Raw genomic sequence first — 25,155 nt, 5'->3', positions numbered from 1 at the left:
TTTTTCTTCATCCCTGGCCCTGCATGGCTCACAGTCCTGACCATCCTTCCTGACATCTTAGCGAAGCTTCCACCATGAAGTGCCAATTGTCTCTGTGTTTCTTAGAGTTCAAATCCTTGAGGAAGAATCGATAAGCTGACCTTTGGTCAGAGGTAAAGTGTCCATCCCTTGGCCTACAATGGGTGATAAGGGCTCAAGATCATAGTATACCAAGTGACCATTTCAGAAGCCCTGGTGAGCAGCTGAATCAATCCTTAAGGAAGGGCTGGGTTATGCTGTGCTAACAAACAGTTACCTGAAATCTCAGTGGCCTGAAGCAACAGCAGTTTATTTCTCATTCATATGCACATCTATCAGGAAGTGCTGAGGGTCTCGCTCCTCCAGAACCCAGGCTGCTGAAGCAGCTCCTACCTGGAACCCTGGCAGGGGCAAACAAGTCTCTGGAGAGAAGCCACATTAACTCTGAAAGCTTCTGCTGTAGGCTGGTCACTATCTTCAAGTGGGCAGGAAAGCACAATCCTACCATGTGCCCAGAAGGAGAGAGAGCCGAAGTATTTGTGGACATCCTCATGCATAACACAGAAGCAATGATAAACAGCTACCATCTATGTCCTCATCATATCAGTCTGATCCTGTACATAAAGGCACTCAGAGAAATCCACGCAACCATTACTGTGAAAGTAGACGATCACTTTCTCCCTGGATTGAAATGCCCATTCTAAGGGTAGTAGAGCTTTTTCTAAAGGCAAAAACAGCTGTAACACCATTAACTTTTTCACTCGTGACTCATTTTTCATCTCTTAAGTCATCAAGGTTATTTGAGAACCTCTCCTGGTGCCTCCCATTTCTCTTAAGATAAACAAGTTGAAATTAGTCAGAGTAGTTAGAACAGACCTCGACCCCTGGTGGGTGAGTAATTGTGCACCTTTCCGAATGAGGCTGGTGTTTTCTTTGACAATCATTGCACTGCCTACTCAAATTCTGTCCGAGATCTCGGTGTCCCAGCCGTGCTGCCCCATTAGAAGTATTCACTCAGATTTTCCACATCTTCTGAATATTTCCCCCTAGAAGTCATCCTGTTTTTGATGTACCACTTCTTGAATGTGTGTCTTCCAAATTTTTGGTGTTTTAACCAGTAAGATAACAATTGTTTTATTGCCTGAATAAGCCTAAAGCCAGCTCTGTGCACCATTTTTCTTATGAGAAAGTCACACCAGCTCATTGCCTGTGTAGCAAGGCCAAAAGTTACACTCCTCACCTCAGATGTGCAAAAAATATCATTAAAAGAAAAATGTTCCATTAACTGGCCTCATTTAGCTCTGGAGTCCCCATTCCTGCTAATGGTGGGGAAAATGTAAACTTGACAATTGGACATCATTCTGCTTCTTCTGACTTAAAATGGTCATTTTCAGGTGGCCAATTCCAGTTCAAATTCCCTAAGGGGTCTGTTTCTCTCATCTTAAGAAGTTTCTAGGATTGGTGCTGTACTCACCCCTGTAATCCCAGCACTTTGGAAGGCTAAGGCAGGTGGATCACTTGAATTTGGGAGTTCCAGACCAGCCTGGCCAATATGGTGAAACCCCGCCTCTGCTAAAAATATAAAAATTAGCCGAGCATGGTGGTGCACATCTGTAATCCCAGCTACTAGGGAGCCACGAGAATCACTTGAACCCCAGAGGCAGAGGTTGCAGTGAGCCCACATCACATCACTGTACTCCAGCCTGGGCAACAGAAAAAAAAAGAGATGTTTTCATCCTTCATATTATTTCTCATGATGGCATCTGTGAACAACCCAAATGTCCATCAATAGTAGAGTAGATAAATAAATTGTGGCATAATCACACAACGGAATACTCCCCAGCATCACAGGGAAATGGAACTGCTACCCACAATGGCATGGATGAATCTCAGAGGTATAATGTTGAGTGAACAAAATCAGACAACAAAGACTACACACTGTAGGATTCCTCTTCTATGAAGTTAAAAATCTCACCTATCATGATCGAGTTACAAAATGGTTATCTTTGGCAGAGGGTATTGACTGGAAGAAGGCACAAAAGAGCCTTCTAGGGTGCTGGCCTGGCCTATATCCTGATTTGGGTGGTAGGTACATAGGTGTACACATAGGTGCGCACGCATTGAGCTGTATGCTTAGCATTTGTGTACTTCGCTGTGTGTTGCATCTCAATAAAGCAGTCGCCACCACAAAGACAGCTTCTGAATACAGGAAGGAGCTTAACCAGCTTTGGGTGCTGGAGGAGGAACCGCTCATCTGTGGAAATCCACTGGCCTTCCTGGAGAGGTCTTTCCAAGTGGTGGGCTTGTCCTCTGACGGCACCTGCTGAGGAGTGTCTGGTTCCCCTGCTCACATCTCCTTTGCTTTAACCTCCTGCAATGAGCTCCTGAGCTCAACTCCAGACCTCTGGTTCACCAGTTCTCTTAGCCTTTCAGCCACTACCCTCCTCCAGCTTGGAAACCCTCGGGGTCCTAAGGGCCTGTTGACCTGGACGTCTCTCTCAGCCATTTCTGCTACCCTGGCCTAGCAGCCACTCCCATCTGGGCCTTGTAAAGGAGGGGCTGTGCCTCCCCTGTGCCAAAAGGGCTTTCTGCTTACCCCTCTTGTCTGATAGCAACTGCCTGTGATGTTTCCTCTCTAGGGGCTGATGTCCTCCCGATTCCTAGAGCAATCCTGGGAGAAGGGAGGGAGGGAAAGAAACTGTATTGACATGCACAAAAATAAGGCACACTGAGAGGTATTTTAAAATCTATTATGTCCCTTACCCTTGATTTCTTTTAGGTAGAGTCTGGTTTCTTTTCATTATGTGACTTGGGTGATTCAAATCAGCATGGTTAGGATAGAATCACGGTATTTTACCAATGAAGAGGTTCTTAATCATCATTTCAAATTCCAAGAGGGACGATTTCCAATTGTGTGGTCCTAAGTATATAAACATATTTATTTTCCTGCTTCCCACCCAGCCCCCAACGCACATAAGCATCACTCATCAATCGTTATGATCACCAAGAAGATGCCTCCCGACACATCCACAGTTCTAAATATCCCAAGGCAGGGTTTTAGCCTCATTTGTTTATTTTGCAGGTAAGGAAATTGAAGCCCAAAGCAGAAAAATGACTTATCCAAGCCCCTGACAAAACGGCCTGATTTCCAGTTCCGTGAGATTTGTATGTCACCCTGTTAACTTTCGGTGTAAGTTTGAGGAACTAAAACAAGGCACTGCAAGGGAACTTCTGTTTCTTACTGAATTTCTGCTTTCCTTTCTGGCAGTAGAAGCTGTCCCATGTCACTTCCTCTTTCCCTCCCTGAGAGTTAGCAGATAGCGTGGTGCCAGAGCCATTGCTTCCCTCTCAAGCAGAGGGGCAGTGGAGGCATGTCTGAGAACTTGCTGGCAGACACACCCAGCGTGGACCTGCCCTATTTATCCACACTCTCCACCCTGACCACATTAGATAGATATGCAAACACTCAGTATCCGACAAACCCCCCACCACCCTCCCCGCCAAGTCTCATCACAGATCCATAAAAGACAGTGAAAATACACTGAGGTCTGATTTATTCTACTTTAGATGCAAAGACTGCTCCATCCTAACACCCTGTGTCATTCAGATACAGGCAGCTTGATGCTGGCAGCGTGTGGAGCAAAGTAAGTGAGGAGGAGGTTCAGCACAGTAGCTGGGAACACAGGAGTTAGAGCCATTCATTCATGCATTCATGTAAGCACTCATTCATTCATGCATGCAAGCATTCAAGCGCTGATTCATTCATTCTCCATTCCAGTGTTTATTGAGCTCTTACAATCATTGGGTTCATTCTGGGCATCAGGTAACATGCTGGTAAACACAATAGATGTGTTCCCAACCTTGTGAACTTACAGTCTTTAGATTGAGCTCAAAACCTGGCCCTGCCACAGAACACCTATGTGGCCTTGGGTGAATTGCTGAATCTCTCTGAACCTCTACCTCTTCATCAATAAAACAGGAAAATAGAAATAGAGTTGTGAAGAGTAAGTGTAAAAAAGTATGGGAAGGAACTAGCCCAGTTCCTGGTATACAATAGGTGCTAAGTAGGTCACAGTTACTATCATTGCTAAAAATTTAACATTCGATAGGAACAATCCCTAAATCCGTACACCTAAAACCTGGACATGAAGTTTTGGCTAAGAGCTCTACATTTTACCAAAATTATGTATAATAAACCAGCTTTTTTCAAAGGTGTGTAGTTGTATATCATAAATCAAGTACATATATATATATGGTGTATATCATAAACAAAAAAAAACCTATGTGTGTATAGTATGTGTGTGTGTGTGTGCGCGTGTGTGTATTTTAACTGGCATGGTATCATAATTTCTATATTCTTTTTTTTTTTTTTTTTTTTTTGAGGTGGAGTCTTGCTCTGTCACCCAGGCTGGAGTGCAGTGGCATGATCCCGGCCTGGCTCACTGCAACCTCCACCTCCCAGGTTCAAGCAATTCTCCTGACTCAGCCAACTAAGTAGCTGGGACTACAGGTGTGTGCCACCATGCCTGGCTAATTTTTATATTTCTAGTAGAGACTGGGTTTCACCACGTTGGCCAGGCTGATCTTGAACTCCTGAGCTCGAGTGCTCCCCCCGACCCAACCTCGGTCTCCCAAAGTGGTGGGATTACAGGCACTGCGCCCGGCCGAGAATTTCTATATTCTAATGTAAGACAACGATACTTTGTATGGATACACAATTTTAAAAGAGGCTTAGGCCAGGTGCAGTGGCTCACGCCTGTAATCCCAACATTTTGGCAGGCTGAGGCAGGCAGATTGCTTGAGCTCAGGAGTTCAAGACCAGCCTGGACAACATGGTGAAACCCCATCTCAAATACAAAAAATTAGTTGGGCGTAATGGCACATAACTGCAGTCCCAGCGACTCAGGAGGCTGCGGTGGGACGATCTCTTGAACCCAGGAGGGAGAGGTTGCAGTGAGATGAGATCGCACCACTGCACTCCAGCCTGGGGAACAGAGCAAGACCCCACCTCAAAAATAAAAAACTAAATAAAAATAAAAATGAAAGAGGCTTGGAGAAAGAAAACATGACATAAGCCATGAGTCTTTTAATATTTTATTCTCTTCCTGGGCCTCCGCTCTTGACAGACACTTTACCTTATTTAGCCTCTGCTGCCTGGTCTTGAAACCTCTAAATAGATGGGTTATTTCAGGCTGGCCAAACCCTTGAAATTATTTGCCAGCAGCATTTTGGAAACATATCCCCTTACTGCGAGAAACAGCAGCCAAAGCAAAGGACTGTGTGGTTGCTCCCAGCCCCCTTCCTTCTGAGCCTCCGCTTCGGCTGCTGGGTTCAGCTCACAGAAGGCGCTGTAGGTGAAGGAACAAGTGTGGCTTTGAGGTCTTTGCCAAGTGCATGACCCATGGAAAGTTACAAAGCTACGAGAGCCTCAGTTTCCCCATTGGTAAAGGGGGACATAAATGTCACTTTGCAGGTTTATTGGGATAATTGACTAAGTCAATGATGAAAATAATCACTCATAAATGGCAGCTCAGGGCCCAGCACACTGGCTCACAGCTGTTATCCCAGCACTTTAGGAGGCCAAGGCAGGTGGATCATCTGAAGTCAGGAGTTCAAGACCAGCCTGGTCAACATGGTGAAATCTCATCTCTACTAAAAATACAAAAATTAGCTAGGCGTGGTGGCATGTGCCTGTTATCCCAGCTACTTAGGAGGCTGAGGCACAAGAATCTCTTGAACCTAGGAGGCAGAGGTTGCAGTGAGCCGAGATTGTGCCACTGCATTCCAGCCTGGGCAACAGGGTGAGACTGCATCTCAAAAAATAAATAAATAAATGGCAGCTAAGGAATGGATAAAACTTTTCATTACAAATCGGGGATTAGCCTCAGTGTACAAACTTCCTGGGAAGGGTGGTGGGCTTTACACATGGTGGAAGTCCATGACATTCCTGGGCCTTTCCTATAGACTCTTTACATGAGGGAGGGAGGGAGGAGTAGACAGACTCCTCCAGACTTCAGGTGCAGGAAGGGCCCAGGAGGAAGGGAGGTACAACACAGGAGCTGACCAGAGCACCGAGGAGATATTTCTACCATGGTTTGGCCTTGTCTACCTCTGGGTTTGGCAGGGTTCCTTAAAGCTCATCACAAATCTACAGGGTACAGTATGGTTCTAAAAAGATGCTGGTCTCATCAAAGCTAAACATTTTAGGTGCATCAACTTGCTGATTTCAACTTGTAGACTTTTCACAGGGTCTTCCAAATGGCCCAGAAACTGCCTACGCACACAAATAGCTTATGACTCCAGGGTTCTGTATACTTGGAAAAGGCTTTCCTACACTTTTTTTTTTTTCTTTCAACACTGTTTATTGAGAATCTGGAGTCTGTTATGTTCTAGGTGTCATCTCTGGAGCTGGGAACCCAGCAGTGAAGAGAGGGGGCCAAGTCCTTGCCTTCTTGAGCTTGATCTCTTGGGAGCATTCAGAGTAAATCGTGGTGCAGAGGCCCAGAGGCAGGCCAGCGGCTACAATTCCTACTCTACACATGAGGACTTGGAGGCTCAGAATAGTACATGACTTACCTACAGCGACCCATCAGATAAAATGAAGATCTAGGTCTTGAACTTGTTCACTCATTTATTGCAGAACTCTTAGCACTCAGGGAATATTTCAAATATTTCACTCTCAAAAATATTTGTTTATTTTTTAGATGCAGTCTTACCCTGTTGCCCAGGCTGGAGTGCAGTGGCACGATCTCAGCTCACTGCAACCTCCACCTCCTAAGTTCAAGAGATTCTCATGCCTTAGCCTCCTAAGTAGCTGGGATAATAGGCACATGCCACCACCAGTTGCAAAGCTATTTGTTCCAGCTTTCCCCCAAACCAAGGGTCATCTATTACTGGTTATATAATCATTTGTATTAACGGCTAATATTTATGGAGTGCATGTTAACACACCAGGTGCTATACTGAGAGTTTTATGAGGATTATCTCATTTAAATCTATCAAGAAATCTATTAGTGAGTACTGTTAATATCCCCATTTACAGATGAGGAAACTGAGGCTTAGAAAGGTTAAACTTCTCCAGGGACACGTAGCTAGTGAGCAGTGGTGCAGGAGAATAGAGATTAGCAGTCTGACCTTCAGCCACTAAATGACTTTTTTGAAATGTAATGCCCAACAGAAAATAATTCTAGCAATAAATGAAGATATGGCTTCTCCAAACTGGCCCCATGGAGGGAGGGGCATGAGCCTGGGGCTTTCCACCAAAACTGAGCTCCAAGAAACTTTTCCAAGGCCCAAGATTGGGGCCAAGGTCGGCAACAAGGAAGACAGCAAAGACCGTCCAGAAGGAGCACTGGGAGAGCCAAACAGATGGAATCACCAAGGCCAACTCGCAGGGTTGGACAAGGAGGTAACTGGGTACAAGGTTTTGTAAAAGAACGAGAGACCCAGGATCAAGCAAGCAACGGGGATGGTAAAATACCGAGGCTGGGAGAAAAGTGCTGAGAAACCAGAGTGATGAGCTGAGAGGATGTGCAGCCTCACCTGGGCTGCAGGCAGAGCCAGGGAGGACACTGAGTCCCCGTCACCTTCGGGCTCTGAAATTTACAATGTGCTTCCCTACGTGTTCACTTTGCTCTTCCTTTCCACCCTGGAGGGAGGCTTTCCTCAATGCCAGCCTCTTTGGAAGCAGGCTTTTAGGGGTGCAAGAGGAACGTTATCTTTATTCAAGAGGATTCCAAGAAGCAAAGGCAATGACACACATTTTTAAAGTTTCTGTGAAACGTTTGGGCTTTGAGAGCTTGATATAGCTGTGAAGAACAAGGGCTTTGGATTGAGACGGATTTGGGTTTGAATTCCAGTTCTACTTGGAAGCTGTGGGGCCCTGAGCAAATCATTACTCTGTTGGTACCTCTATTTACTCATCTGCATAGTGGGAATTAAAAACATCTACTTTATAGGTTATTAGGATTGAATTAAGTATGTTATTGTATGAGAAATTTTTAGCCCAGAGCAAGTACTCAACAAATAAAAGGTGTTACTATTGTTATGTGAGTTTTATTTTGTTTTTGAGATAGGGTCTTACCCTGTCACCTAAGTTGGAGTGCAGTGGCACAGTCGTGGCTCACTGCAGCCTTGATGTCCCACGCTGAGGTGATCCCCCTACCTCAGCCTCCTTAGTAGCTGGGACTACAGGCATACACCACCACACCCGGCTAATTTTTGTATTTTTTGTAGACACAGCTTTCACTATATTTCACAGGCTGCTCTCAAGCTCATGGACTCAAGCGATCTGCCCACTTCGGCCTCCCAAATTCCTGGAATTACAGGCGTGAGTCACCACACCTGGCCTGTTATGAGTTTTAAAAGCAGATTCTGCAGTTTGGTAGTTTCTTACAAAATAAACATACTTTTACCGTATAATCCAGCAATTGGGCGCCTTGGTAGTTACCCAAAGGAGTTGTAAACTGTAAACTTACGTCTACTCAAAAACCTGTACATGGATATTTATAACAGCTTTATTCGTAATTACCAAAGCTTGGAAGCAACCAAGACGTCCTTCAGTAGGTAAATGGATAAACTGTGGTATACATCCACAATGCTCTTCAGCATTAAAAAGAGGTAAGCTGTCAGACCATGAAAAGGCATGGAGGAACCTACATATTACCAAGTGAACACGCCAATCTGAAAAGGCTATGTACTACATGGTTCCAAATATATGACATTCTGGAAAAGGTAAAACAATGCCCACCGTGTAAAGATCAGTGGTAGCTAGGGGTTGTGGGGAGAAAAGAATGAGTAGGTGGAGCACAGAGGGTTTTTAGGGCAGTGAAACTCTTCTGTATGATACTAAAAGTGGGTGCATGTCATTATACATTTGTCCAAATCCATAGAATGTACACCACGCCAAGAGTGAGCCCCACTGGGTGATAATGATGTGTCAACGTGGGTTCATCAGCTGTAACACATGCGCTACTCTGGTGGGGATGTTGATAGTGGGGGAGGCTGTGCGTGCTTGGGGAGGACAGCAGGCATATGAGAACTTTGTACTTTCACTTAATCTTGCTGTGAGCCTAAGAGTGCTCTAAAAAATAAATATATTTTTTAAACTCCAAAAATAAAATAAACCAAGGCTATAGTTCCTAATTGAGAGGGGGGAGAATTTTCTGATGTCAACTTCTCCCTGAATCCACTTCTGATCACCACAACCAAATTATTATTTTTATTTTTTGAGACAGAGTCTCGCTCTATTGCCCAGGCTGGAGTGCAACGGCTTGATCTCGGCTCACTGCAACCTCCACCTCCCAGGTTCAAGCAATTCTCATGCCTCAGCCTCCCAAGTAGCTGGGACTACAGGTGGACACCACCACACCTGGCTAATTTTTGAATTTTTCGTAGAGACAGGGTTTTGCCATGTTAGCCAGGCTGGTCTCGAACTCCTGACCTCAAGTGATCCACCCGCCTTGGCCTCCCAAAGTGTTGGGATTACAGGTGTCCAGAGTTGTACACTGTGTCCAGCCCCCCAGCCAAATTATTAAAATGTCTTTCCTTACTCAGGATTCTCAGTGCATTGCAACTTATCTGGCAATCATTTTGACTACATTATTAGAGGATTGATCTTATTTTCCTTACTATAATATATTGGAAGGTTCTTATAGGAATGACAGTGCACTACTCAGTTCTCTACCTTGCAGTGCTTTCACCATGTCTTGCACATGGATGGTACTTAAAACACATAGTTTTGAATGTAACCAACAGATTTTATTATAAATTTCTGTACTGGCCAATAAGGTAGTCAGTAGCCACTTAATTAATTTTAAATTATAAAATTAATTTAAAACTAAATTTAAAAATCAGTTCCTCAGTTGCACTGGCCACACTCCAAGGTCTCCATAGCCACACGTAGCGAGTGGTGGCCATTTTGGAAAGCTCAGATATGAGACATGTCCATCATTGCAAAAAGTTCTATTGGACAATACTATTCTGGAACATTCTTGTTTAACTTTTTCATGTGGTTCTTGGATTTAGGTTATCTTTGCAATGTTTAAACTTTATTTTTAATTTTTTAAAAAAATATTTTCTTAAACACTGTTTGAACTGCCCAGATTGTGCTCTCTAAATACAATTTACACTCAGAGAAAGCAGGCTCTTTAGATAAATGACTGATTCCAATCTAAGGCAAGAAGTGTGTAAGATAAGCCTCTCCAACTATTCATATAAGAAAGCTATCAAAGACTACTGGGGTCATGTCAAAAGGACTCAGGGGTCAACTTATAGAAGCTCTCACTGCACACCAGTGGGACAATCTGAGCATCAATAAGACTCACCACAAAGGATTGAATTGTATTGCATAAGTAAAATTTCATGACTTCATAATGGCAGTGAAACAAAAATAAACTCTCAATCCCTTTGGAAGATGACAATTAAGTTTTTTAAAACTAGTAAGTAAAAGGGAAAAGTCAAGCATTTATCCTGCCTTTCCTATATGAATTGTTCCTCAGGGTAACCATAAATGGCTGAGGAGAGACCATTTGTGTCTATAGAAGTATTTCAGCTAGTAAATAGAAAAGGAATAAAATAATTAGAGTACGGCATTTTGCAAACCATACCAAAACAATGGATCTAGCAAACGATCATCAATGTTTGCTAACATCACAGAGAGATGATCAGACATAAGGGGCCTGCTATGGTAAGAACATAAACCTGTGAAGCCAAATCTAACCTGAGACCAAGCCCAAGTATCTATCAACCAATCATGAGGAAATGCGGGGGAGGAGGAACATGTTAAATGACACTACTGGGATAAAGCCAGAGAATCCAGACCTTGGGAAACTTTATGGGATACAGAAGGAAAAAAATAGGTGAAAAGGGAACTATAGATGAAAAGAAACTGAAGGGACATCTGATGTAGCAACCAAATGCAATGCATAGACCTTGTTTAGATTCTCATGTAAACAAATCAATTGTAAAGAAGAAAGAGGGACACGAAGAGAACTGGAGACGTTTAAACACTGACTAGATATTTGGGTATATTAAGAAATTATTATTGATTTTAAAGTATGGTTATGTATAGTGGTCATGTCTTTTATAAATAATTCTTATCCTTTTTTAATTTAAATTTTTATTTTTTTAATTTATTTTTGCAGAGATGGGGTCTCACTATGTTGCCCAGGCTAGTCTTGAACTCCTGGGCTCAAGTGATCCTCCTGCCTTGGCCTCCCAAAGTGCTGGGATTACAGGTGTGAGTCACTGCACCCAGGAATTTTTGTCCTTTAGAGACACATATGAAACATTTCCAGATGAATGGTATGATACTGAGATTTACTCAAAATAATCCAGGGTGAAGGCACAAAGTAGGTGGGGAGTACAGATAAGATCGGCCATGAGTGGTTGATTGCTGTAGCTGGGCTTATGGTACATGTGTTACAATTTTCATAATAAAAAGTTCATCTCTCTGATTTAGTCTCAGTGTCTTGCCTAGCTCAACTGTGAGCTTTTTAAAAATAAATTATCCAGATTGGCATTGTTCTGTTCTAATTTTGACAAGTGGAGGGGCTTAGACATGAATGTTCTGAGGGAAAACCAGTCTCTGAAAACATCCGAGGGCTGTTTAATGAGAAATCTTAGCAAGTTTTTCCCAAATGGCAACCAGATTACAAAGCCTTACATTCTGCTGAGGTTTTCTTCCTTCTCAGGGTATTCAAATCCACTAACCAGATTATCATTCCTCAAGAAACATGCAAATTACATTACATTATTCCAGAAATTTGCAGGTCATCCTAGAGGGGTTTTGAAGTGCAAGGGGAAGTGTCTTCTCCTCATCTTCATCTTTCTCCTTCTCCTCTTCCTTTAACAAAATGTAGAGAAACTCCTCTTTCCACTGCGCCACTGGCCCCATGCTTGAGAAACACCTCTTTTGAGGAATAGCCAATGCTACCTTCTGGGAGAGCTTTCTCTGGCCTCTTCCCCTTTCATCTTCCAAACATGTGTCAGGATCAAGACCTAGAAGCTAAAGCCTCTGGGTTGAAGGAGGCTTTTATTATGGGTCAGACTCCTGGGCATAGGTGAGCATTGTTTTCCAAGACTGCATCTTTCAAACAGGTTAAAAGGTCTCCGTGGCATGGGACCAGGGTCTGTTTTCACTTTTTCTCCCAAGAAGCCTGACCACCTCTTTTGATTCCTATTAAGTAAGTTCCAGTCACTTTCCAGACCCACTCCTGTGATTGTCCCCTGTGAGCCAGCTGGAGTCCTGGATAGTCTGACAGTCTTCACTTATACACCTGCAGACACTCTCACGTTGTGACAGATTGCTAGCTGTCCCCCACCCCCTGCCTCCTCTCTATCCTCTCCTCCTTTCAGTGTAAAGACTGCCCAGTAAAGACTACATTTCCCAGCTTTCCTTATAGTAGGATGTAGCCATTAGACTACATGGGCAGAGAGAATAGCCAATGGTCCTAGCCAATGGGCTAAACAAAATAACACTGGTACAATTTCTGGATCTTGTCCTCAGAGAAAAAAGCTCCCTGTCCCCCTCCTGCTGGTAGGGAAATGGTGAGAAATTGGCTCCCAAGAAGAAGCCTTGTGATGAGAACAGTGATCCAACCAGCTCTGGATTGCTACCTCTGGACTATGACAAGAGAGAGAAATTACTTGTATCTCGTATACGCCACCGCAGCTTCAGAACTCTGTAACAGCAGATTACCCTGTATCTCAACTGATACAGAGGGCTAACTATAATCACTGAGTGTGAATTTTACCTGGGCAACTTGGGCAACTCTAAGCATAGCTTTATTTCCATTTACCTGAGGTAGCCCCTCTCCATCACCTTGTCCCAATTTGGTGTCTGCACATCCATTCAGTGCAGTCACTTTGATGATGTGTCCATAGCTATAAACTCAAGGATCACTTCTTGAGGCAGAAATTTCCAACATCTTCTCTTAAAAATCAAGTGACAAGGATTTTGAAATACCTAGCAGCACTGGGCTCTATTCCTATTTTCCCAAGTCCCTAGGGCTTGTCTTTATGGTTCTTTCTTAGAAAGACCATTTCCTACCAAGAGCCAACAGATTGGCCAACACCAGCAGATGTACTCCATTACAACTAATAATGGGACTCAAGCACTTTAGAAGCTTTTACTAATTGAGCCGCTGAATATCCCTATGAAGTAGGTAACTATTATTGTCCCCAATTACTGTCAAGACGCTGAGCTGCAGAGACATTAAGTGGCTTGCCAGAATCGTGCAGTGGAGTCCCAGGCAGAGCAAGTTCCTGAGCGGAGGATGAATTTCAGCCCCAATCAAAGGAACCAGGATTGGCCAGAAAGTCAATCAGGAGACCTGTGTTCCAGTGGCAGCTCTGTCATTAACCATTCTTTTTCTGTGTTTGTGTGCGTGTGTGTGTGTGTGTGTGTGTGAAGAGAGTGTGTGTGTCTGTGTGTGAGAGCGTGTGTGTAAGAGAGAAGATATGCCTGTGTGTGTGTGCCTGTGTAGTAGTGTGTGTGTGTGGTTTTGTGTGGGTGTGTGTGATTGTGTATGTTTGTGTGTGGTTGTGTGGGTGTGTGGTTGTATGTGTGGTTGTGTGTGGGGTTGTGAGTGTGGTTTTGTGTGTGTGGTTGTATGTGTGTGTGGTCGTGTGTGGTGTGTCTGTGTGATCTGTATGTTTTTGTGTGTGTGATTGTATGTGTGTTTGTGTGGTTGTGTGTGGTGTGTCTGTGTGGTCTGTATGTTTATGTGTGTGTGTGGTTGTGTGTGGTGTGTGGTTGTGTTTGTATATGTGTGGTTGTGTATGTGTATGGTTGTGTGTGTATGTGTGTGGTTGTGTGTATGTGTGTGGTTGTGTGTGTGTATGTGTATGACTGTGTGTGTATTTGTGTGGTTGTGTGTGGTTGTGGTTGTGTGTAGTCTGAATAATCCGTCCTCCCTTTGGGATTTTTCCCACTGAGAGTGGAAGTGGAGTTTCCCCTGAAAGAACAGACATTCCCACTGCTGATCCTTCCGGGAGAAGTTAATCATGAGACAGGAAATAAAGATTTAAAGAAGAGAAAAGTTTTTATTGGGCCAAGACTCCAAGGTGAAGAAAGGCCTGGAGTGAGTGGTTTCAGAATGGAAATGGGGGAGAATGGCCTGCATCTGGTTGAAGCATGGTCTCCAGGGGGGTTGAGGAGTTGGGAGATGGCTTAGGACACAGGGTGAGGGAGGACAAGGAATTCGCTGCTCCTCTCTCGGCCAAGGTGCAGACCTTGACGAAAGTGGTCATCACCTAAGGCCAGTGCAGGAATGTAGCAGGGCCAGCAGCCTGGAGAAGGAAAATGTGAGGAACTGTGCCCAAAAGTGCAAACCAGTACCCTGAGAAATGTTCTGAATCTACAGGGAAACTGAGGAGAGGAAATTTCCCACTGTGAACCCACTGTGGACTATGCCCTAGCAATTTGGGAACAAACAGAAGGCACAGGCTGTTGTGGCCTGGGACACAGGGGTGCTTTATACAAGGAGATGGAGTACAAGTGGATACCTTCTAAGGCTCCTTCTTGCTGAAATGTATACTCCAGAGTCCAGTTGGGCTAGATACTCTGCCCCTAGGCCCCTGGGAGGGTCTGACCAAGGAATTTCACCCAGGTGTCGGTTCACTCTGGCCCTGGCCATTGCCTACACCCACCCTGAGTCAAGTATGACCAGCTAAGGTTGGGCTTAGGGCCTGCATTTTTGGGCAGATGAAAATGGCCAGGGGTTGGGGGGTGAGAGTCTGTGGTCTCTCCCTTCTGTTCCCGACATTTTTTTTTTTTTTTTTTGCGATGGAGGGAGTCTTGCTCTGTCACCCAGGTTGGAGTGCAGTGCTGTGATCTCAGTTCACTGCAACCTCTGCCTCCCAGGTTCAAGCGATTCTCCTGCCTCAGCCTCCCGAGTAGCTGGCATTACAGGCACGCACCACGACTCCTGGCTAATTTTTGTATTTTTAGTAGAGACAGGGTTTCACCATGTTGGTCAGGCTAGTCTCGAACTTCCTGGCCCCAGCACACACCTCAAGTGATCCTCCCACCTCAGTATCCCAAAGTGCTGGGATTATAAGCATGAGCCACTGTGCCCAGCCCCCAACTTTTAAAAATGAATTAAAATTAATTGTCTAATTCATTGTTGTCTACAGTTGGGTGGATTTTGACAAATGCCACCACCACCCCAATCGAGAACATTTTCATCCACCTCCCAAGACCCCTCATGGCTCTTTCCAGTTAATCCCCTCACCCTTCAACAGACAACCAATATTCTGATTTCTATCACCTTAGTTCAGTTTTGTCTGTTCTACAACTTGCTATAAGTGGTACCAAACTCTATATCCTCCCTCTGTCTCCACTTTTAACATGCAAATGATGTCTGCAATTACTTTCCATGAGTAAGCAGGTCACATGAAGAACATACACCGCCTTGATCCAGTGGCTCTGCATCTCCCCCAACACACCAGACTGTGCAGTCTCGAGTGTGCTAAGTCTAACCACGTGAAATGTCGTTTTTGATTTAGTGGCAGCGGGGCCGATCTCTCCCTTCCCCCCTTCTGAAGTCCTCCAATCTCAGGGCCTGCTGACCCCCTGCTTCCTGGCCCCAGCACACAGCAATCGCTCTACCCTGAGAGTCCCAGCGTCCTGAGAGGTTCTATTTTTGGCTAGAATAACACTCTCCAATGCAGGCACAGAGCTGTTCAGTTTAATAGCTAATAATAATATTAGCTACCATTTACTGAAGGCTCTCTCTTCAAGACACTGAGCTTAGTGTTTGCATACATTATCCCATGTAATTTTCACAGCCTCCCAGTGAGGCATTATCTCCATTTTACCCACTAGGAAACAGGCTCAGAGAGGTTAGAAAGGGGCTTTGAAGCTTTTTGTGGGCAAACGACTCACCTGGGGATCTGTTAAAATGCAGATCCTTACTCAGGAGGTCTGGGCTGGCCTGAGATTCTGCATCTAGTAATAAACTCCCAATTGGTGCTGATGTTGCTGGTTCATGGATCACACTTGGAGTAGCAAGGGATGAGATAATCCCTCTAAGGTCAATTACCAGCAAGGGGACATTCGACAATATGAATGTCTTCTTTCAAACCCAATGTTTTTTAAGTCCATTTATGTAGTGGGGAGAAGAAAACAAACAAACAAACTGGGGCAGAATTTCTTTTCCAGGAGGCAAGTGCTTTTGTTCAGCAAAACCTCCTGATGAGATACTTAGGTTGTGGAAAGCTCTCCCTGCAGGCAAGGCAGGAATGGGCTACAAATTAGACAAAGAGATAGCTAAAGTACTCTTCAAGGGAGATGAACAAGTAACTCTAGGGGCTGGAAGCTGAGGAGAGAGGAGCAAGATGGGGGTGGGTGCTGGAGCTCACAAGGAGAAGAGGAAAATGAACTTCCCTGGAGGTGGGAAAGCTGTATGGACTCTTACAGTTTTAGGTGTTGGCTCTGTTGGGCTAGAAGCATTTGATGTTGTTAGGATCGTTCAGCCAAGTCTGTTACACACCATAGCCTTGAGTTGGTGGAAGCTTGGAAAGAGGAGAGATTGGGGTGGGGTTTGAACGACCCTTGAATATGGAATGCGCATGTGCAGTGGGCAAAGATGGAGACGTCAACCTAAAAGGAAAGTCAGAGGCAGTGACGAGAGAGGAGCCCCTCCCTCCGACACTGCCTCCACCCCAGTCTCCTGAGAGAAATACGGGGTTTTCCCTGTTCTTGAGCTTGGGGTTCAAGCCCAACTTGTTTACAATTTTAAGGGCAATTACCGTAAGATTTTACATCTTTTATTTAATTTATTGCATGTGACAACCTTGGGAGGTGAGAGGCTAGGAGTCATCATCCCCATTTTACAGATGCAGAAAGCAAGGCTGGGAGGGTGAGCTTTGGCACTGTTCCCACAGCCACACAGCTGAAGGGTATCAGAGATGGGGCCAAAAGTGTGCTCTGAACCCTCCCTGTGAATCAGAATCTCCCGGGGAGATTTTAAAATGTACCAATTTGCCTAGATCTCCGCCAGGCCATCTGCATTCTGTTTGTCTGAGTTGGGCCCAAGCATCAGGATGTTTCAAAAGATCCTCATTGGCTCCAGTGTTCAGGCAGGAGGAGAACCTTGCGCTAGATGATTCATGTAAAGTGCGTAGCTCAGCACCGGGCTCAGAGCCGGGCAGTAATCAGCCCAGTTAGCATCAGCTGCTGTGGATATTTTTACTATGCAAACTCAAGCCCTATGACACCATGCTGTCGCCCACTGGTTCTCAAACTCCACCAAGCATCAGAGTCACCTGGAGGGCTTGTTAAAACACAGAAAGCTGGGTTCACCCCCTGAGCTTCTGGGGTCTGGGTTAGGAATCCAGAAGGTGTCTTTCTGACAAGCTGCCTTTCTTAATGCTGCTGTTCCAGGGATCACACTTTGAGAACCAGCTCTGTAAACAAAGGAAGGCAAGATGACTCAAAAAGCACATGATTTTCAATCTTTCCAACTTGGGATTAAGTGGCCAGACTGAGTGGGGCCCTTCCAGTGGCCTGCCATGACAGATGGCAGGACTGGGTGTTGGGCGACCTTTGGCAGGTACATCGCCTAGCAGGTGTGACTAAGACATTGCTGGTTCGTGGCTGACATTCTGGGACCCGGTCCTACATTCAATGGCTGACAGGAGCCTGAAATGGATAGAAAACACCTGTAGCCTAGGCAACACTGTCTGGCTCATACAATTACAGACTACTTGAAAAAGAGAACAGTGAGGAGGAAGGGAGGAAATGAACATGTGTAAGAAAAGAGGAGCTCAGCATCAAATGTTCTGTATGCTTGCATGCTCATACATGCTCTCACAGACACACGTAGACACTACTGCATATTATACGTATTCTTTCAACCTGGGCTGGGAAAGAGGAACCAAGACAAGGGTTCTGGAACCTACTTTGGCTTTTCTGCTCTCAGGCAAGAAGCCAGACATTGTCCCATTTGAGCTGCCATAAATTGGGTCATGGGACCACCCCCTATCACCATCAACCTGACCACAGTCTGGTCAGATCTGCTAGCCCCAAACTGCCACGTGTAGACATAAGGGAGCCTGGCAGCCAGTGAGGAGGCCTGGTGCAAAAACTCTGACTGACAGAGAAGCCCTGCAGTAGACAAATGGGAACTATCCAAGTTAGGGCTTACCCTCTGGGGGACACATAGAGTGGTGGGAAACAAGCCAAGGTGGCAGAAAGGGGAGACAGAAAGAGTAGATGGGGCTGAGTCACCACTCAACAGTCTTTTTTCTTTTTTTTTTTTTTGTTAAATCGTGGTGGTATTTTTTCTACCATAAGCATTTTTATTTTTTATTTATTTATTTTGTAGAGACAAGGTAATGTTGCCTAGGCTGGTCTTGAACTCCTGAGCTAAAGTGATCCTCCCTGTTTGGCATCCCAAAGTGTTGGGATTACAGGTGTCAGCCACTGCATCTGGTGATGGCTGATGCCTGTATTTTTATTTTTAAATTTTAAACAAAATTTAATTTTTAATTTTATTTATATTTATGTACTTATTTATTTAATTTTAAAGACAGGGTCTCATTATATCTCCTAGCCTGGATTTGAATTCTTGGGCTCAAGTCATCCCGCCTCAGCCTCCTGAGTAGCTAGGATAATAGGCATATGCCATCACACCCTGCCAGGACAGTCTTAGAGTAGGCAGTCCCTTCTGAGGGAGTGACAAGATGGCCAGGTCGCTGGAACTGCTGATGTAAGCCTGACCCACATTCCGTACTGGCTTCTTGACCTTAAAGCTTTTTGAATAAGCAGAGCTCATTACCTCCTTCCATTCCACCCCATGGAGCAGGGATGGAGGTTTGGGTCTAATTCAAACGCTCTGATGGGCATCAGCCCCAAAACAGATAGAACACTCACTGAGTTCAAAAAGTTATGCACACCTGGGGGTGCTTTCTCCTTGCCCCCTTCTTCTATGTGGCTGAGCAGGAAAAGCAAGGACCACTCCAGCCATTTCTGCCTCTTTAGATTCCTGTTCTACTCCCACATAGAACCCCCCTCACCCTATCTTTGCATACATATTCTCTCCCTCTCTCTCTCTGCTCACTGATGGGTGGGTTCTGCCCTTTCCTCTCATTGCAGTGGTAAGATGAGGAAGTCTACATGGGCTGCTTTGGTTCTAGATCACAAGTGTTGCATCAACTCAGATAAAAAGATTCTATATCAGAGCTCACCAGTCTGCATTGGACATGCATAGGGAACCCCAGTTAAATAAAGATGTATTTCATTCAGGACTCTTGGTTGCCAACAAAAAGAAGCCCAATTCAAATTGGCTTAAAAATTTAAAAAGATGAGAGAAGGGATGAGGGTGTTCTTGCTTCAGTGGCTTCTGATATAGCTGAGTCCAGGAGCTCAACAATCACATCAAGACTCACTGTTTCCCCATTTCTCACCTCAACTTGCCTTTATTCCTGAGTGGTAAGCACCACTATCAGCTACTCAAGGCTCACACTCTACCAGTAGAAACAAACGAAGACCTGTGATTCTCTTAGATTCAAGCCAGAGTCCTGGAAGACCTAGGTCAGCCAGGCCTGGATTGCAAACCTATCAATGCACCCTCTGCTGGACTGGTCAGGCCTGGGTTCTGTGCCCACTCCTGGACACAGAGTGGGCGAAGAATGGCTCCCAAAGGATAGTCAGGGTCCTGTTACCAGAAGAATGGAGAATGGATGCTGGGAAGGCAAAACCAACAAATGCTGACCACAATATATTTCATAGTTTCATTCTCCGCATCTTTATCTTTCTCAAGGAGAGATGTTCTAAAGCAGGATTTGGGTATGCCAATGTCCTGACCAAAACCATCTCCTTAACACCCTCCAGCATCACCATTTCCCATGAGCCTGGCCATGTGTTTGCTGGGATGGTTTATCTCATGTCTTCACTTCTTCCTGTAAATTGTAGGACTTACATATCCTTGTCAATTTCTTTTCTCTGCTTTGTAAGATGGCACACGGCTTCATGACAACTCTCCAAAGGGCCTGAAGGCTGTGCCCCACATGCATCGCCTCAGGGCAAAAGCACATGCAAAACAAGCCACTCTTGGAAGCTGCTTCTTAAAGCAGAGCATCTAAGGTAATTCTCTGAGTCCCTAATAACACTGCTTCCTTCAGCCCCAAGGCTTCCAAAAGCTACAGGAGCATCCCAGATCTAATTTACTAATAATATCTGTCTTTCTATTCTTTGCTATAACACAGCTTAGAACAAAAGCAAAAATATAGGGGCTCCTTTTTGATAAATTTTTCAAGGTAATACCTATCCAGAAGAAAGTAATCCCGGATATACAAATTAAGCATATTACAATCACTTCTATGCACAAGCACATGGTACCTATGTCATTTCTAATGAAAAAAAAAAGTGGAAATCATCTAAATATACAGCCAAATGAGATCAGTTAAGTGGCTAATGGTTCATTCACACAGCCATTCTGCAGCATTATGCAGGAACACTATGCAGCCAATAAAAATAATGTAGAAGAATATTGAATAATGTGAGAATATAGTCAGGATACTTTGCTCAGTGAAAAGAGAGTAAAATCCTACCTTCGATTTCTTTTTTTTTTTTTTTTTTTGGGATGGAGTTTCGCTCTTTTTGCCCAGGCTGGAGTGGTGCAATGGTGCCATCTCAGCTCACTGCAACCTCCACCTCCCAGGTTCAAGCGATTCTCCTGTCTCAGCCTCCCAAGTAGCTGGGATTACAGGAGCCCACCACCACACCCGGCTAATTTTTTGTATTTTTAGTAAAGACAGGGTTTCACCATGTTGGCCAGGATGGTCTTGATCTCTTGACCTCATGATCCGCCCACCTCAACCTCCCAAAGTGCTGAGATTACAGGCGTGAGCCACCGCGCCCGGCCGCTCCTACCTTCAATTTCTAAAAACTTGTACACACATTGCTATGGATTGAATTGTATCCTTCCCACCACTACTCAAATGCTGAAGCCCTAACCCCTAATGTCACTGTATATGGAAATAGGGACTACAATGGGGCAATTAAGGCTAAATAAGGGTATAAGGATGGGGCTCTGTTAGAATAGGATTGGTATCCTTAGAAGAGATACCAGAGAGCTTACTTGCTCTATCTTTTCACATGTGTGCAACCCAGGTGTCAGCTGGGGCTGTGGTCTCATTAGAGGCTTGATTGGGGAAGGACCTGCTTTCCAGCCCCCTCAGGCTGCTGGCAGATTTCAGTTACTTGTGGTTTAGGACTGAAGGTCTCAGTTACTTACTGACTGTTGAACAGAGGCCACCCTCAGCTCCTAGGGGATACCACCGGGGTGTCCTTGCCATGTGGGTTTCCTAAAAATGACGATTGCTTCTTCAAAGTTAGCAGGGGATGCAGAAACCACACCAACATCTATGTCATGTAATCAAGTACACCTTTGCTGTATTCTATTGGTTAGAAGCAGGTCACAGTTCCATCCACACTCAAAAGTGGACCCTCACAAGGGCATGACCACAGGCAGATCATGGGGGCCATCATAAGCTACTGTCACAAAAGCTGTAAATAATTTTATTGATCATATTTAACACATTTAAAATGCTAAATGATGAAAGTTTTTTTACATCCTGCCCTAGAGACTTATTTTCATAGGACTTCAATTTTCTCTCATCTTATTTTTGTGACTGTCACTCATATCTTTCATATTCTATTTGCTTTACTATTTACACTTTTTATTTTTTTTTGAGATGGAGTCTTGCTCTGTCACCCAGGCTGGAGTTCAGTGGCACAATGTTGGCTCACTGCAACCTCCGCCTCCCAGGTTCAAGTGATTCTCCTGCCTCAGCCTCCGAAGTAGCTGGGATTACAAGAATGCACCACCACACCTGGCAAATTTTTTTTTTTTTTTGGTAGAGCTGGGTTTCACCATGTTGGCCATGCTGGTCTCGAACTCCTGACCTCAGGTGATCTGCCTGCCTTGACCTCCCAAGGTGCTAGGATTACAGGCATGAGCCACTGCACCTGGCCTATGTACACTTTTTTTACATTGACTTTTATGCTTATTAGAGATGAGGTCTTGCAGTGTCATTCAGGCAGCAGTACAGTGGCATGATCATAGCTTGCTGTAGCCTCAAATCCCTGGGCTCAAGCGATCCTCCTGCTTCAGCCTCCCAAGTAGCTAGGACTACAGGTATGCACCATCATGCCCAGCTAATTTTTAAATTTTTTGTAGAGACAGGGTCTTTCTACGTTGCCCAGGCTGGCCTCAAACTCCGGGCTTCAAGTGATCCTCCTGCCTCAGCCCCCCAAAGTGCTGGGATTACAGGCATGAGCTACTGCACCAGGCCTATGTAAACTTTTTAATAAAGTATAACATACCCACGGAAAAACAAACAAATCGTAAATGTATACAGTTTGATGACTTTTCATAAAGTGACTGCACCCACATAATCAGTACCCAAACCAAGAATCAGCACATTTCAGGCTCCTGGAAAGCCCCTCGTGCCTCCTGGCAGTCACTGTGCGCTCCCCCATCCCCACCAAGGGTGCCCACGCTCCTGGCAGGGCTGCATATTTTAAGCTATTCTCTTTCTCCTCTTTTTCGTGCCTGTCAACCTCACTTACAAAGTTGTCCCGGAATAAGGATTGAGGATTTAGATACCAAACCAGCTCAGCCAACCAGGAGCAAAAAGAACCTTTGCTACAGACCCAATTCTGATAGAAATGATGCTTTGGCTCAAGTAGGATTGAATTGCTGGAATTTGCTGGGTGATGGCATCCTCCCCACCGGAGAAACTGGAAGGGGAAAAGCTCTATTTAAGGGAATTGAAGGCAGAGAGAGGCAAAGCTACTGTTAGGTGCTCGTTTGCCCCTTAAAGTACGTCCCTATTTCCACACCGAAGTGAATTACTCCCCCAGGGAAGTGAAGAAAACTGCAGATGTGATTGAGAAACTGTTAGAATCCTCTAAAACAGCACTGTCTAGAAGAAATATAACACAAGTCGCATTATACAATTTAAAAATTTCTGGTGACCTGGGCCTGGTGGCTCATGCCTGTAATCCCAGCACATTGGGAAGCCTAAATGGGAAGATCATTTGAGGCCAGGGGTTTGAGACTAGCCTGGGCAACATAACGAGACACCATCTCTATGAAAAAAAAAAAAAATTAGCCGGGCATGGTGATGCACACCTATAAGTCCCAGCTACTCCAGAGGCTGAAATAGGAGGATCCCTTGAGCCCAGGAGTTTGAAGCTGCAGTGAGCTCTGATCACACTGCTGCACTCCAACTTGGGCAACAGAGCAAGACCCCATCTCTCTAAAAAAATAAATAAATAAAGTGAAATACATAAAAAAATTAAAATTTTTCTCGTAGGCACATTTAAAAAGTCAGAGGAAACAGGATTTCATAATTTTAATAATCATTAATAAATATTAAATAATAGTAATTTAATTTTAACAATGTTCTATTTTCATATACTATATCCAAAATATTATAATTTTCACCTATAATCAATATAAAATTATGAATGAAATATTTTAAATGCAATAAGACATTTTACATTTTTTTCATTCTAAGTCTCTGAAACCCCATGTTTTACATCTAATACTGTACATGTCAGTTCAGACTAGCCACACTTCAATTGCTCAGAGGCATATGTGGCTGATGGTTACCATATTGGCCAGAGCAGTTTTAAGCAACTGGGAAGAAGTGTCAGGAAATGAGAAAAAAAAAAAAATCCAAGTTTTCAAATGGTCCAAGAGTGGGTTGCAATAATAGCCAAATAACAAATACGTATTCACTCATCAAACATGTTTGATGTAGGGGACTGAAAAAAGGACTCAAAGCTTCCGCCCTCAAGAACCTCATAAGGGAGACAGTAAGGGAGACAGATGTATAGACCATTATAACATCAAGTGGCAAGTGCAGTACCAGAGATAAGCGAGAAGGAGCAGAGCAATGGCCCATCAGCTGGGAGGGTGGAGGGAGAATACACATTCTAATACTACCCTCCATTACAACTAGTTATGGTGCCTGAAATGCTCATCAGGCAATGAGTTCTGGGTCATGAAAACAGTCTGGTTAAAATGCAAATACGTACTTAGGCAGGGTAAACACATAAACATATGCATGCCCATTTACATTCATTGTTTTTTCAAAATCAGATTTGTGTTCTTTAGTGGAAAACAGAGCTGGAGGTATACGGGAGAGATCCGGGACTCAAGGCTCAACTGTGGAGCACTCAGGCCCTGAAGGCTTCTGAGAGGAGACCTCGTCAAGGAGAAAGAGCATTGAAAGTGAAGATTTAGGTGACAAAAAGAGAGGCTGAAAACTCCCTGAATTTGCCCAGGGAGAAACCAGTTCAGACCAATGCCTTTCTTTATCTGAACACATGGCCCTCAGACCTCCTGCAACAGACTCACCTGCATATATTGTTAAAAATTTGTAGCCCTTGGCTGAGTGCAGTGGCTCACTCCTGTAATCCCAGCATTTTGAGAGGCTGAGGCATGAGGATTGCTTGAGCCCAGGAGTTCGAGTCCAGCCTGGGCAATGTAGCAAGACTTCATCTCTATAAAAAAAACTTAGAAAAAATTTTAAAAATGCATAGCCTTATAACCCTGGGCCCCACCCCAGACCTCTTATGGTAAATAGTATTACAGTTCACAGTCATTTGCTCCTTCTTTCCTATAAGACAATGATACATGTTTTTTTTGTTTGTTTGTTTGTTTTTGAAGAGGAGTCTCGCTTTAACACCCAGGCTGGAGTACAGTGGCACTATCTGGGCCCACTGCAACCTCCACCTCCCAGGTTCAAGCGATTCTCCTGCCTCAGCCTCCCAAGTAGCTGTGACTACAGTCGTGCACCACCATGCCTGGCTAATTTTTTTTTTTTTTTTTTTTTTTTTTTGGTAGAGACAGGATTTCACCATATTGGCCAGGCTGGTTTTGAACTCCTCACCTCAGGTGACCTACCTGCCTCAGCCTCCCAAAGTGCTGGGATTACAGGCGTGAGCCACCGCACCCAGCCTGATGATACATCTCTGATACAAGTTTATGTCCCCTATGGGGCTGTTCCTTCTGTGTGAGTCCTTAAATGAAGAAAGTGTGGTAGATCTGATACACAGCCAATATGAAACGTCAGTAAAAAACAAACCTTTTTTTCATTATACGCCACTGAGAT

Source organism: Pongo pygmaeus, chromosome 2 (genome assembly GCF_028885625.2).
Source record: "Pongo pygmaeus isolate AG05252 chromosome 2, NHGRI_mPonPyg2-v2.0_pri, whole genome shotgun sequence".
In the NCBI taxonomy this organism is placed as follows: Eukaryota; Metazoa; Chordata; class Mammalia; order Primates; family Hominidae; genus Pongo; species Pongo pygmaeus.
The sequence above is the reverse complement of the archived record's forward strand: the minus strand, read 5'-3'. Positions refer to the sequence as shown.